This window comes from Cupressus sempervirens, chromosome 9 (genome assembly GCF_028749045.1).
Source record: "Cupressus sempervirens isolate cs-2001-9-10 chromosome 9, ASM2874904v1, whole genome shotgun sequence".
Taxonomy (NCBI): domain Eukaryota; kingdom Viridiplantae; phylum Streptophyta; class Pinopsida; order Cupressales; family Cupressaceae; genus Cupressus; species Cupressus sempervirens.
The window spans coordinates 284484913-284499992 of NC_143126.1; the positions used below are offsets into that span (position 1 = coordinate 284484913).

Consider the following 15080-nt stretch of genomic DNA (forward strand, 5'->3'; position numbering starts at 1 on the left):
AGTAGATGTGGTCTTGTCTTGATCTTCATGTGCCATGCAGCTCTAATTGTAGCCACTGAGACCATCCATAAAAGAAAAGAACTTATTATTTGCAAGAGTATCCAACATTTGGTAAATGAATAAGAGAAAATGATCCTTTTTAGAAGCATTATAAAGTGCTCTATAATCAACACAATTCTCCACTTAACATTTTTCTTAGGAATCACAATGAGAGGAGACACCCATAGATTATCTAAAATTGTATATATGAACCCTACATTTAGTAATTTTTGTAACTCCTCTTTAACTATTTCACACATGACAAGGTCAAGTCACCTTTGTAGTTGCCTAACTAGATGACTACCTTCTTTGATGTATATGTGGTGTATGCAAGCATCAAGGTGGATTTCATGCATGTCTTGGTATTCCCAAGAAAATGCATCTTCATGAGTTCTAAGTACTTCAATAAGATCCTATATTTGTTTAGTTCTTAGAAGTCAATTCATATTAAGTGTGCATTCAGGAAAATTTCCATAGCCTCTGCTCGTGCAGGTGGAAAAAGAGCTAAGACTTGTGAAGTAGACAGTATAATACTAGAATTTTTCAAGGGCAAAAATGGACTGTACAAACAATTATTAGGTAGAAACTACTACTATTTAATGAAGTGTTGAACAGATTCTGAACTACTTTGTAATGTCCCTTGGTCAGCTAGCTTATAATATCAGAATGATGATCCCAAACTTTAATTGCAGCAGACTCCTTCCCAATAGATCTTTGAAGATATGAATTTAGCTCTTTTGATACTATGAAAAGAATTTTTCTTACGGAGCAAATCTTAAAGGATAATATCATCTATTTGACTTGATACATCTTAAATTGGGTATTAATATGCTTACAAAATGTATTTACAATGGAATATTGATATATAGAATAAATCTAATTAATCTGATATATGGGCAGTATTACTGTTTTAATGTGATTATTTGTTGATCTTAATGTCTCATATTTATTGCTGAGGATATTTCTTTGATGTCTGCCGTCAGTATTAATTGTAAGCCACTATATAATTATTGTTATTGCTTCTCCGGAGATGATCATGGGTGCAATGTGTCAAATGTAAGTTGTTGGCAAACTTCCTGAGTATGGTGCTGCTGTTTACAATTTCTTATAATCTATTATCTTATATTCTCTCTTTTGCTCCTGGATACCTGCACAATGTCAACTGTAGTGATCTGTGACTAAGATTGTTGTCTCTCTCCTATATTCTACTCCCTATTCGTTTCTTGCTTTGTCTTCCTCTATATGCCTTTAGCCTTTGAGTCAGCACCTAGTTATGGAATGTGTTTCCTCCGTAATTCCTCTGCTATGCTGGTTTCAGTCTGCTCAATTCCGTGTGCTTGTCTTTGTCCCTTGTTGATATTCTCCCTTCCACGTGGATTGCAGGTGATGATAGACAGTAGGTGATGATAGTTAAAGAATCCATACCCCTACTCGATACTTTTTTTCCCTTCATATATATCATGAAAAAGGCCTGTCCTCCAATCAGAGCGCTGTTTCCAGGTAACAATTTGATTGTTCATTCATTCAATTGGTAACATAATGACAATGATTTCATTTATTACTAATATGAACTTTAATATCAAATTATAATTATAAGGATCAATTCTATTTAATTTTTAATTATTTATTATTTATAATGACCACTTTATTTATTTATTATTATTATCTTTATTATTATTATTATGATCTTATTTATTGTTTATAATGACTACTTATTTATTGTTATTTAATTTATTATAATGATCATTCATTTATCATTATCCTAATTATTTAATTTAATATTATAATGATCATTCAATTATCATTATTTTAATTATTTGATTTATTATTATACTTAATTTATATATACAATGCGATTATTTTATTAATCTATAATATTAGCAATAATAATTTTTAGTTCTCAACTAATATTTATTTATTATGATTTCTTGATATGATAATATTAAAAATATGTATATTTGTAATTATTTATATTATTATTATAGTTACAATTATAATTATTACTAATTAATATTATATTATTATTTTATTTATTTTATCTTATATTATTTTATTTTATCTTTCCAAGATATTTTCATTATTTAAATCCTTTTTTATGTTATTAATCTCTTTATTATATTTATAAAATAATAACAGATTATTATTTATTCTTATTATTAATTTACTTTAATTTTATTATTAAATCTTAAAAAATACGGGGACATGACATACTTTACCATTGGAAAATTACCAAAAGAATAATTATCACTTATCCTCGAAGAAAGAACCTTCCTTTCCATAATTTCATTAGATTCATATCTATTTTGAGGAAAATTAAAAACGATATTATCTTCCGAACATTCCCTCATATCAAGTGTTTTTTCAACTGTTCAAATTGGAAACTATTCATCTAAATCACTATCAATCCATATTGGATCCTTTGTTCCAACAAGGGTTGCACTAGAAAATACATTGTTAAAAATATATTTATTGTCGAATTTTTTCCCGAACTTTTTAGCCTTGTCGAACTTTATCCGAATTTTATCTTGAATTCGAACCTTGTGACTTAGCATATGGTGATCAAAACAAAGTAGACGATTCAGGAACCTAATCGATAGCCAGGGCAGCAGCCAAAAATATCATCACATAGATCTAGCAAAGAAGCAGATAAGGTTGGAATTTATAGCATTGACCCTCCACATATCAATGCTTCTCCCTCTGTTAATCTGCAGTTTGTGGTAAAAATGTCTAATCCATTTGCAGCCCTTTCAGGGTATGATGATTTCAAGCAGAAGACACAATGGTAGGCAAAATACAACCATCAGAATAGTAATAAAAATGCAGACGCATCCAATCAAAAGCCACCAGTGAAATTTAAGGAAAAATTAGGGTTTTGTCTAGTGGATAAAACCAATAAAAACAACAGAGGAGGAACCAAATTGGTAAACAATCAGGCCAATATAATCCATCTATCAAAAGATCATTTTAAGGCAAGTCAAACTCCAGTACCTCCTCAAATCAGTGTAGAAGAAGATTTTTCCAAATCAAGCAACAAATTGAATTGGAAGGGCTTCTACCCTAATATCATTTTTTCAATGCCAAGCCTAGACAAACAAATTTTCTTTTTTAGTCATACCAAATATGCAGCACAAAATAGTTTATCTCTGTATTCCCAGCAGAAAGGATATCTCTCTGATCCTGATGCTAGGATCCATGGAGCCAATCTCCAGAAGGGAGAACATTCTAACCCCGAATCACATCTTAAACCGGCATATATCCCACCACATCACAGGAATGGGACCCCCCCACTCTTCATGTCAGTCCCCCATTCAAACCATATCAACTTCGCGAACCTACAATCAAAAAACTAAAGAACAAGTCCTGATTACTAGCAATTAGGTCAATGAAGAACGATGGTAGGAATGTCAAAACGTGGGTATATTTGCATTTTGGAATGGACCAAAACAGGATATATTGTATCTCATAGTTGGTTGAAGGAATTCTGCAAAAATCAGGTAAGTATATCTCACCATTCTGATAGATTGATATATATACACTATAGTAATGAATATGTGAAAAAAGATTTCCTTTTTGTCTCTGTTTGCTTTTATAAAGGATATGCTATTAAATTCATTGAATGGGCTTCGAATTGCAAGGAAGAACAATTAGATTTATCCATTCCACCTAGGTGTCCATTCAATCCTTACCTCTTGAACTAATGCATTTAGAGATTCTTAGAAAAATTGGATATTCAATTGGTAATTTAATAGGAATAGATGCTTCTTATAAATACTGTAACTGTTAAATTTTTTGTTAATGATAAGAATAAAATTCTGGAACACAATACGATTAAGTTAATTACAAACAACTCTATATACAACTTGAAATATCATAGATTTGAAGGTAAAATATCAGAAATAACCAGATTAGATAATGAGAGAGAGATATCATTAAAAACTTTTCAATCAACATCGATTCTTAAAGATACCTTTCCTATGATGAACATTAGTAATAAAAAAGAAAAACAGGGGAAAATCATAAATGAGATAGCTTGCTTGGAGGCAAGTAAGGATATAATAAGGATAGGAAATACAGAAAGGGAGGATGGTGAACTCTAATAAAGAAAAACAATATCAACAACAACAACTAAAGGGAGGGGAAGCAATTTCATATCAATCCCAAGGAAGATCGGAAGAAAGAAATTGAAACACTATAAGAGCCAAAAGGAAAAAATGATCAAAGCTTAGAAAAGGAAAAGGTTCTAACTCAAGATAACAATAAAGAAAGTATCCAACTGTTAGACTTAGAAGAGTGTAAAGACACTACTCTGCAAATGACTTTAGATCTTGTGTATGAAGATCAAAACCAAAAAGAAAACAACAAGAGGAAAGAAGAAACATCAAAAGATAATATTTCTAAAAGAAAGAAGTTAAGGACGATCAGTAACAACAAAAGATTACGCAAGAAAAAAAGGAAAACACAAAAAAACTAAGATTATTAGACCTATAAGTAAAATTTCAGGAAAGGAAATGTGATTCCAGAAAGAAAAGATCACGGAGAAAAACAATAAGAAACTTGAAGAAATACAAAAACAAACTTCTTTTCTCTGAAGAATCTCCAAATTGAAAAAATGCTAAATGTCTAAAAGAAATAGTGGAAACTCCACAACAAAAGAAGGTAGAAGAGAACGCAAGCACTAAAAAAAAAGGTAATAAAATTATGCACCAAATTCTGGCAGACACCAACCACAAATCAAGAATCACCTTTCTATAAGATGAGTGAGTACAATACAAAGGAAAAGGATCAAAGTAAGACAATAATACAAGAGTTTGACAACTTCCTAGATAATGATGCACCAAAGAATGAAGAGATGGAAATGATAATTAAACCTAGAAAGAGAACAAAATAAGGAATAAGGAATTAAGCTAGAAAAGATATTAGGTAATTGGAACATTATCTTGCTTGAATTGAGAGGAGCCTCAGGGGGATTAGGAATGATTTGGAATCCTAGGAAAGTAAATCTAAATTTTATTCAATCTAATAACTCTTGGATGAGTAGCAGAATTAAAAGCATTAAAAATAGCTTTCAATTAATTTTAATAAACATATATGGACCAATCTAGAACATAGATAAAAAATTGCTATGGGAAGAAATCAGCATGTTTATAAAAAACCATAGGAATGAATGTATTCTTATAGGTGGAGACTTTAATACTATTATAAATTTAGATGAAAATTTTGGAGGCATCTAGCAAAGTTCCCAAGGACCACGAAGCCGATATATAAACATGAACCAACTTTTAAAGCCTTGAGAAAAGCAACGATACAGGGGGGAAGGATTGCAAGCATCAATGGAATTTAAAAAATGGACAAACATTAATAACCTTATTGATATTCCTATTAACAACAGTAAATTCACATGGAATAATAGAAGGAAAGACTTTGAATTTATAGCTGAGAAACTAGACAGATTCTTGCTCAAAGGTGAGTTAAGTGGATTAGATTTAGATTTACAAGCAGCAATACTTCCTACAGCAGGTTCTGATCACTTTCCTATTCGAATTGAATTTAGTGAACCTATTAAACCTGTCAAAAATCCTTTTAAATGCGAAAAAATGTGGTTTTTAAATAAAAATCTCATGGAACTCATAAGGAAATGGTGAAATCAAGGCAATTGTAAAGGCTCCAAAATGTATATATTTGTATCGAAAATGAAAATGATTAAAGAAAATATACTCAAGTGGAACAAAGAACATTTCAATAATATATTTAAAGAAAAAATAGACATCGAAGAAAGTATAAAAAAATAAAACACAGAAGTAATTAAAAAAGGGATGAATAATGAGACCTTGCTCTTAGAAAAAGAACTACTAACGAAGCGGGAAGACATTCTTGCAAAAGAAGTCTTCTGGAGGAAAAATATCTAGAGAAAGATGGTTAGAAGAAGGGGACCGTAACACAAAATATTTCCATAACAGCACTATTTATAACAGAGCTAAAAGTAAAATTATAAAAATTAAAGACGCGTCAGGTTCTATCACTAAAAATCCGGAAAATATAGCAAAGATATTTGTAGATCATTTCAACAAGTTATTAAATAATTTTGATAGTTTGAACATGATAGCCCAAATAAAAATGCTTGAAAACATACAAAAAGTAGTCTCTATAGAAGAAAATAAAGCATTAAATGCAACCATATCCTTGGAAGAAGTCAGATATGTGTTATTTAGCATGAATCCAGATAGTTCGCTAGGTCCAGACAAATTCCAAGCCTTCTACCAAAAATGTTGGGAAATTATCGGAACTGATCTTTGGAAAGTCATTGAAGCTTCGAGAAATGGTGGTTTTTTACTTTCAAAAATTAATAATACCTTTCTCACATTAATACCCAAAAAAGATGATCCTAAAATCCCAGGGGACTTCAAACCTATAGCCCTTTGCAACACCATTTATATAATCTTATCCAAAATTCTAGGAAATAGAATGAAACCAATCTTACATAAGATAATTTCAATAGAACAAACAGGTTTTGTACCACGAAGATCAATTCTAGATGGGATACTCATTATTCAAGAAGCATTACACACAACCAATAAGAATAAAATGGCAAGCATGTTCATGAAATTAGACATTCAAAAAGCATATGACATGGTTGATTGGAGGTTCTTATGCAAAACACTAGAAGCCTTTGGATTCTCACACCAACAGATTAATCTTATTTACCAATGCATCTCAACAAGTAGAATTTCAGTTCTTATTGATCGAACACCTGAAGGTTTCTTTGAGACATCAAGAGGTATTAAACAGGGAGAATCCTTTATCTCTGTTCCTATACATCATCATGGCAGAGCAATTCCAAAGCCCACTCAGATGGTAAAATTAATGGTATTTCAGTAACTGAGAATGTTCCTAACATAACCCATCAATAGTTTGCAGATGATACCATTCTACCAGGAGAAAGTACAATAACAGTGGCATGAAACTTCAAATCACTCATTCAACAGTATATGGAAGCATCAAGGCAAAGAGTGAATGTTGAAAAATCAGAAAAAAAATTCATTAATACTAAACCTAAAAGAGAAAACCAGATTTGTAATATGTTGGGTATAAAAAAGGAAAATTTCCATGTAAATACTTGGGAATAGAGCTAGAAAAAGGTAGTAAAACTAATAAGGGATGGCATAATATACTTGACAGAATGAATAAGAAGATAGGAGGTTGGAAAGATAAATGGATAACAAAAATCGGTAAAATTATAAAGATCAAAGCAGTCTTATCGACCCTCCCAACCTACCCACTTTCTTGCTTACCTCTTTCTAAAAGTTTGAATAAGAAGATTGAGGCAAAACTTCGAAACTTCTTCTGGAATGACACTGAAGATCAAAGAAAACTGGCTCTTATTAAATGGAAAAAATTATGTAAACCAAAAAAATTAGGAGGTTTCAATATCAAAAATTTAAGCTGACAAAATGAAGCTTTTGGGGCCAAACTAACACAGAGATTATTGATAGAAAGAAATAAAAAATGGGCAAAAATTATGTATAACAAATACTTAAATCCAACCAACCCTTACTCCTTTAGAATGAAGAACCTTCCTAAAGGATCCGAGAGCTGGAATTTTATAGTTAAAAGCAGAGCTTTGATTAGTAAATATCTCACTTGGGATGTTGGTAATGGGGAGGAAGCTTTCTTCTAGGAGGACTCTTGGGATGGGCATCCCCCATTAGAAAATATGAATATCCCAGCTGATATTAAAGAACAATTAGTCAAAGTCTCAGTAATTATAAAATCAAAAAAGATATTAATGGCAATATAACTCGGGAATGGAAAAATTTAGATAATATTGACTTAGAACAAGCAGTAAAAAAGGTGTATGAAGACATCATTAATAAGAGGAAAATAATACAATTAGTGAGAAATGACAAACTCAAATGGGCAGCATCAAAAGATGGAAGGTATAACGTGAAAAATGGTTATAAAGCAATCACTCAATCTCAAAGATGGGAAGAAGCATATACTCCCCTTAAACTTTGTTGGGCTTCTTCATGTCTACCAAAGGCAGGTTTCTTTTGGTGGACCGCCTCACAAGATAAGATTCTAACTACTAACAGACTTAGAAAGTTGGGCAATGAGAGGCCTTCTAGATGTGTGTTATGTAAGAATGACAACGAAGACACTAACCATTTTTTATATAAGTGTTGATATACACAAAAGTGTTGGGAATAGCTCCAACACATGCTGAGTTGGACTACGTCATTGCCTGAAACTCCAAACGATCTACTTAAGGGTTGGCCCAAAGACAATAGTAGTGGTATCTATGGTAACCTCTGGAATATTTGCCTTTCTATCCTTGTTTGGGAAATATGGAAAGAAAGGAATAGAAGAATATTCCTCAATCAAGAGATAATGGCTTGTGAGATAACTAATAAAATCAAAGCCTATATAGTTGAAACATTAAACTCTCACCTTAGAAAGATTTCAAAAGAGGAAGGATCATTTTTAGAATGGGATCGTCTTATGAAAAAAACTTGGAATAAACTAGTTAATCCTCCGCTAATGTATCAAAAAAAGAATAAAAAGACTAGGAGCAAATGTAGCTGGATTCCAGCCTCGACAGGATGGACCAAATTAAATTCCAATGGAGCCTCGAGATGCAATCCTAGTATTGCTAGGATTGGATGCATCATTAACAACAAATCTGGCAATTGGATCGCTAAAAGGGCTAAATCTATAGGATCAACCACTAACAACCTTGTTGAATGAGAAGCCCTTCAAGAAGGTCTCTGAATCTGCCTGGAGCTAAGCATTGCAAAACTTATTATTGAAGGAGATTTGCAGATTATCCTAAATGCTATCAGAAAAAGGGAGACACCTAATTGGGTTCTAAATTCTAAATTGGAAGAAGTTCTAAATCCCCTAGACCATATCGAAGATATTCAGATTATACATATTTTTCAGGAAGGTAATACAGTAGCAGATCAGTTAGCAAATAAGGGAGTTGACAGTGAAAATTTCTTAATATTTCATTGTAAGTAAACCAATCAAAAAGTAAACAGCAATATTAAAAAACAGGGTAACGTAAATTTTAGTCGTATTAGCTAATATAGTATATCATATTAACTATTAATATAAATGCATACAAATCTAAGCATATAAAGACATAAAAAACTATAGTTATATTTGTATACCATCATGGATAAAAGTGAAAGCATTGACTCCTTGTAGTAATCAACGAGGAAGATGGAAAATTGGAAAAGGTTTTTTCAAAATGCTAATAGATTAAAAAATATAAATTAAAATAATAAATTTGAATTCAAATTATAAAAGTTAAGATAATAATACTTTCAAATTTAAAAGGAGTTCCGTCAATATATATGGGAACTTAATTTTGGACAATTTTAAACTCTTTATCCCTATATCTAATAGCTCTCTAGGAGGAGTTTTATAATTTAATTTTAAAACCCTGTAACCTCATTAATTTTCCTATTTCTTCCATCATTTCATGACACTAGGCATCATCATATTCCAATATGATTTGGTTGCATGTAGATGGCATCAGCAGATGGCATCTAGATCTCGAGACGCTTCTAGATCCTTCATTTGAGATTGTTAGTTCTCTATTTATAGTTTAATTGGTATTGGACGCTTCTTATTCCCTACTCTGTTTCAGCCTGATTTAGTTATAAGCTTAGGGTGGATACCAATATCAATTTATTTCATGCCTCACAGGTGCGGACCATGGCATTTAGAGGAAATGTGAAACTAGAAAGATGGAATCAACTATTAAACCTTGTGGATGACATGACGAGGATTGTTGTGAGTCGTGTCTTAGGGGAAGGTATCTCCAATTACAATTTCTCTTGGAGAACCAATAGTGACGTTATAGGTTCTTTCATAGGTTGTCTTGCCAAAGCCAAAATAGAGAAGTGGGCTATGATCAGGCTTTGCTACAATGATTTCAACCCAATTAGGTGCATAGGTCTTGAGGAAGTGGTTATGAGAATTGATGAGAAATGTATGATCCCTCTCCTAGAGATGTACATGGCACATCCCCCTGGAAGCTTTGAGCTGGCCATTGTTCCTAGGCACCCTTCTCTGGCTATTCGAGAGGATGCTTTGTTTGTTCAAGTTTGGCCGAAAATAGAAGCTAGTATACATTTTCTTCTTAGGTGGAGAGGGATCTTAGAAGAACATAACAAGGACTGGCTCAGGAATTATCTCTGCATCCTTAACTCCTATATACAACCGAGAGTAGAGCTTGAGAATTTGGAAGATATGGATTTCTGTATTCCGAAAATGGAAAAGTCCAATAGGGAGAAAAGCGCCTTTGAATTCCTGCCAAACTATCAAACTGAGAACGCGAAGGACATTGCTGAAATCATCATGGTCTACTAGAAATAGGGTCTGCTGTTAATTGGTGCCCCCTGCTTGTTGGTTTTGTTTTAATGACAAATTTTGTTAATATCGGATGTTAGATGGAGATTTTCCCTTCATGCTTTGCCTTTCCTGTGTTCGGCATATATGTACTCTGGATAGTTATAGTTTAGGGCTCGTTGTCTCCTCCTAGTCTGAAGGTTTTGGTTTTGTGATGAGTTCCTCTTTATCCACCTTTATAGCGATATCTTATTCTGTTAGTTTTAGTTAGCCCTGGGCTATTATTATCACTATAACCTAAGTTTATCTAATTTCAAAACAAAATTATAATTAGTTTTAATCTATGTTGGTGAGTTTTTGCAAAACATGTAAGATGATTGCTCTAAATACAAGTTATGTATCGATTATATCATAAATGTGATATTAATTTCAGTAACTGTGCTGCAAGCTTTAAACACTCATTGGAATTCATTAAGACCAATATGTGAAAGAAACAAATAAAGAATCAAATCTATCAATTATAGTTAGAAACAATAAAAGGCAATAAAAGAACTTATTGGTAATGGTATTCCACCTCTAATACAGCTTAACATGCTTGGATAAGCCTATATCTCTATTTTGGATACTACAAACATGTATAATCATTTAAAGGATTAGAATAGTAAAAATTGATAAATCAAAAACTAAGTCTACCAACGCATAATAAATTACATACAGATAAGGAGAGAAAAGCGATAAATATGTATTAGAAAAGGCAATAACAAATCTTGTTGAATCGCTTCATTTACTCAGGTTGATCTAATGCTACTAATAGTTGTGGAAAGAAAAACATCTTTGATTTGCAGGATAATAGAAGGATTATCACAAACGGTATAAGAAGTTGCGATTAGACAAGCCAAATACTAAAAGGAGATTAATTCTTCATGGCAAAAACCTCGTAAAATTTTGTTTGGAACTTTGTCTCTCTCTAGTTTTATATTCCCTTCTCAAAAGATGTCTATATGTTATTCCACGCTTCATCATATTTTGTATTAATTTAAAACTGGGGTATACCCCTTTTAAATTGTATAATATAGGACTTCGGGACAAGACTGGAGGTTTTCTTGGTCCGTTCTTTCCTACCAGTGTCCATTTGAATGGAGAATTCTATAAATTAAATTAAAATAATATGAATCGAGTTTCCTCAAAATAATAGACCATCATTTATAGCATATAAAACAAAGACTTCAAATCAGTTTTGCATTCAGAACAAATATTCCTTATTCCAAATTAAACATATTTTGTATCTGTAAGTCGATTCTTGGAATCGATGCCCAATCCACTCGATGCCCCAAAAATTAAAGACCAATTTATAATTTGCAGACTAAATATGTTAAGAAACAATGCAATGAAATCTTGAATTATATATCGAAACAAACAATTCAAAATTTGCTAAATTTAATTTGTAAATCAATGCCATGAAAATTGAATCGCGGTCCATACTCATGTATTTACAAAATGGATTCAAGGAAACCCCAATTTAACTTTTGAATTATCGGTTCATCTTCCTAAGCATAGTCAACACTGTAAGCTGAAATCATGAACTATAAAATGACGACACCATTTGAAGATCAGTATTATAGGAAAATAGAATTGAATCATGTTTCATCATCTCTACTAAGTATCGACATCCCAATATCGCCAATACCAGTTGCAATAAAAAACATGGCCTTTACCCAACATTACCAATCCACATTAAAACAACTGAAATTTATTCTGCTGGTTCGAACATACCCACATAAAACCCGATAAAAGAAAACTCGATATATGGAGTTGGTTGTATTGCACATGGTACTCACAGAATGTAAAGAGAGACTTCAAATTGGTTAAGCAACACCCGATATTCCAAAATCATGAATAAAAAACGAATAACAGTATAAGACACCCAACAAATATATAGAGCCAATTACCAAATGAAATGCATTCTAGAATATCAGTAATATTCAAACTCAATACCAAATCTTAAAAAACACAAACATCTACAATTGCTGATAGACAGAAGTTTCACATGAATTACATTTTTCCTTCCCTCTTCTGTGTATGTATTTTTTGTTGATCGATAATGCCCTTTGTAATCAATTTGGGCAATTGCAACTATTGGGATGCAAAGACTCTTCACATTCTTATGACTTCATTATGATTTTGTGGTGCAACATTGAAAAAATCCTTATTTTGCAATATTCTGCAATTACATTATCTCTTAATTTTAATTGGGAACACATTAAATGCAATAATATTTCAAAACTTAGGGTGCTCCTGCATCATACTCCTAGGCTTGAAAGATTTCCATGTCCCATGGAAATGTACTAGAATGACCCTACAAATGAATCTCTGCCTATCCATCTTCAACTGCTTCTCTAATACCTGCATCTTTACCTCTGTTATTCTCAAATGTTGCTTTCATCTACCTTTCTAGCGACTCCTATCAATGGAGTTGATGTTAGATGTCCCCTACATACTATACCAATCAACAAGTCCACTCTTTCCATGTTACATCACACAACCACGCAACATTGCCCCTCACTAAGAGTCCTCTCTTGCCACTCTCCCTAGTCTGTTGGCAACATATTGGACCATCTCTTTTGGCCCTGGATCATCTCCTATGATCCTTTTGGTAGACCTCCATGTCCATCTCTTGTAGTGAATGAACATGCACCTGCAACCAAAAGAAATTCATAACGAGAATCGACTAACCAAATCTCATTGAAGTTAGTTCATGGTGTGAGTTTCCAATCCTCACTCTCCCAAGATCTTCCTTCTATGATCCCATTATGATGTAAGTACAATGCAAGTAAACCCAAATCTGCATTTTCAATATTGAAATTATTGTCATGATACTAACAGTAAACAAGCAACCTTAAATGTTATCAAATATAAATTACCAACTCTCCAATAATGACTATCCAAATATAATCTTGTAGCGAGATTCCATAAACTTTCATCATAAATGTTAGGAATATGGATTACAGATAGAGTTCAACAGTGAACCTATTATTCCAATTTAGTCAGATAGAATGATAATACTAGTCAATTGTATTGCTCCTGGGACCGTTCAATTATAGTAAAAATATTACTAATGTAAAATCAATAATATATGTGTGTGTGTGTGTGCAGAAGACTTCAGATGAAAATATATATCTTCAAATATCATAGATTGTACTTTTCATGCACTAGTTGATGATTTCCAACAAAGGCAATATCACAAGATAGTTATATGAGGTTCAAAGGTTATACACATGTAGGGGCATGACTCTTAGGGTCATGTCTCTACGTGGATACTAATCCAAACGGTGCCCAATAATTTATAGTCTAACAAACCCGATCAACTTTAAGGTAAGCCCCATAACCAAATATACCCTAATGGAGAAAACTTTATTATTTTCTTTACTTAGTCAATCGCCTTTTTACTTTCTCACTCCTAATGGCTAAAACTTCTTCCCTTACTTATCACTATTATCCCCCTCCTTAACTTGATTCTTTTACCCTCTAATTCCCTTATTTCTCTAAACTTTATTGGTTAGCTCATGTGTCACCCTTGTTTTCAAGGAAGGTATTGACCTGGTTATGAAAAGAGAAAAAGAAGGTATGGAATTTTTTTCTTGTTGGATATGTAATGAGTTTGGTTATTATGCATCTACATGCCTTAAGAGATTAAGGAAAACTAGAAAGAGTTCAGTTTCTGATGAAGATGAAGAATTTAAAGAAAGTATGAAAAGATTCTTAAATGATTGTGATAAAGATAATGAGATTGAATTGGTTAAAGAAAAGGTAGTAGTAGAAGAAATAGCTTTGGTAATTATTGTTGATCCCAAGGTTAACCATGAAAATATGGAAGTTATCATTAGAAATGATTCACAGAACGGGAAACAGATTGAAGAATTGGGATCTAATCCTAGAGCAGAAGAAATAGTTGAGTTGAGAACCCCTGAACAAAATGGTATAGTAGAGAGAAGAAACAAGTCAATTACGGAAGCTACAAGAGCTATGTTAGCTGAGAATGAGCTACCAAAGACATTTTAAAGAGAAGCTATGAATACAACAGTCTACACCATGAATAGAGTACAAGTCAGGAAAGACACAAACAAGACCCCTTATGAACTGTGGTTTGGTCACTCACCTACAAATAAGTATTTTAGAATTTTTGGGAGTAAGTGTTATATCAAAAGAGACGATGATATTGGTCAGTTTGATGCTAGAAATGATGACGGTATGTTTCTTGATTATTCATTGAAAAGCAAGACTTATAGATGTTATAATCAGATAACTAAGACTATTATGGAAAGTGCGAATGCAAGAATTGATGAGAAATTCAGAATACAACAGAGAATAGTTTATTACAATTCAGATGATGATGTTGTTACTAAGCCAAAAAATGATGAAGTATTTCTTGAGACTAACAATGATTTATAGAATGAAGGACAGTCAAGGGAGGAACAAAGCTCAAAATCTTCAGTAGAACCAAGAGCTAAGGTAGCAACTCCTACTTCAGCAAAGAATATGATAAAGAATGACCCATCTGAGCGGATCATTAGAAGCAAAGATAAAGGTGTGATGACAAGAAGCAAAGTCAATGAAGAACTATGTTTGATATCTCAAGTTCAACCTAAGAGTGTAGATGAAGCATGTAAAGATGATTATTGGAAACAAGC

General features: G+C 32.4%; 1 protein-coding gene across 3 annotated transcripts in view; it reads right to left on the reverse strand.

The window, feature by feature from the left end:
* The window catches only part of LOC149538548 (aminopeptidase M1-like), a 207870-nt gene that overhangs the window by 104169 nt on the left and 88621 nt on the right, over positions 1–15080 (reverse strand). The gene's annotated exons all lie outside the window — the stretch shown is intronic.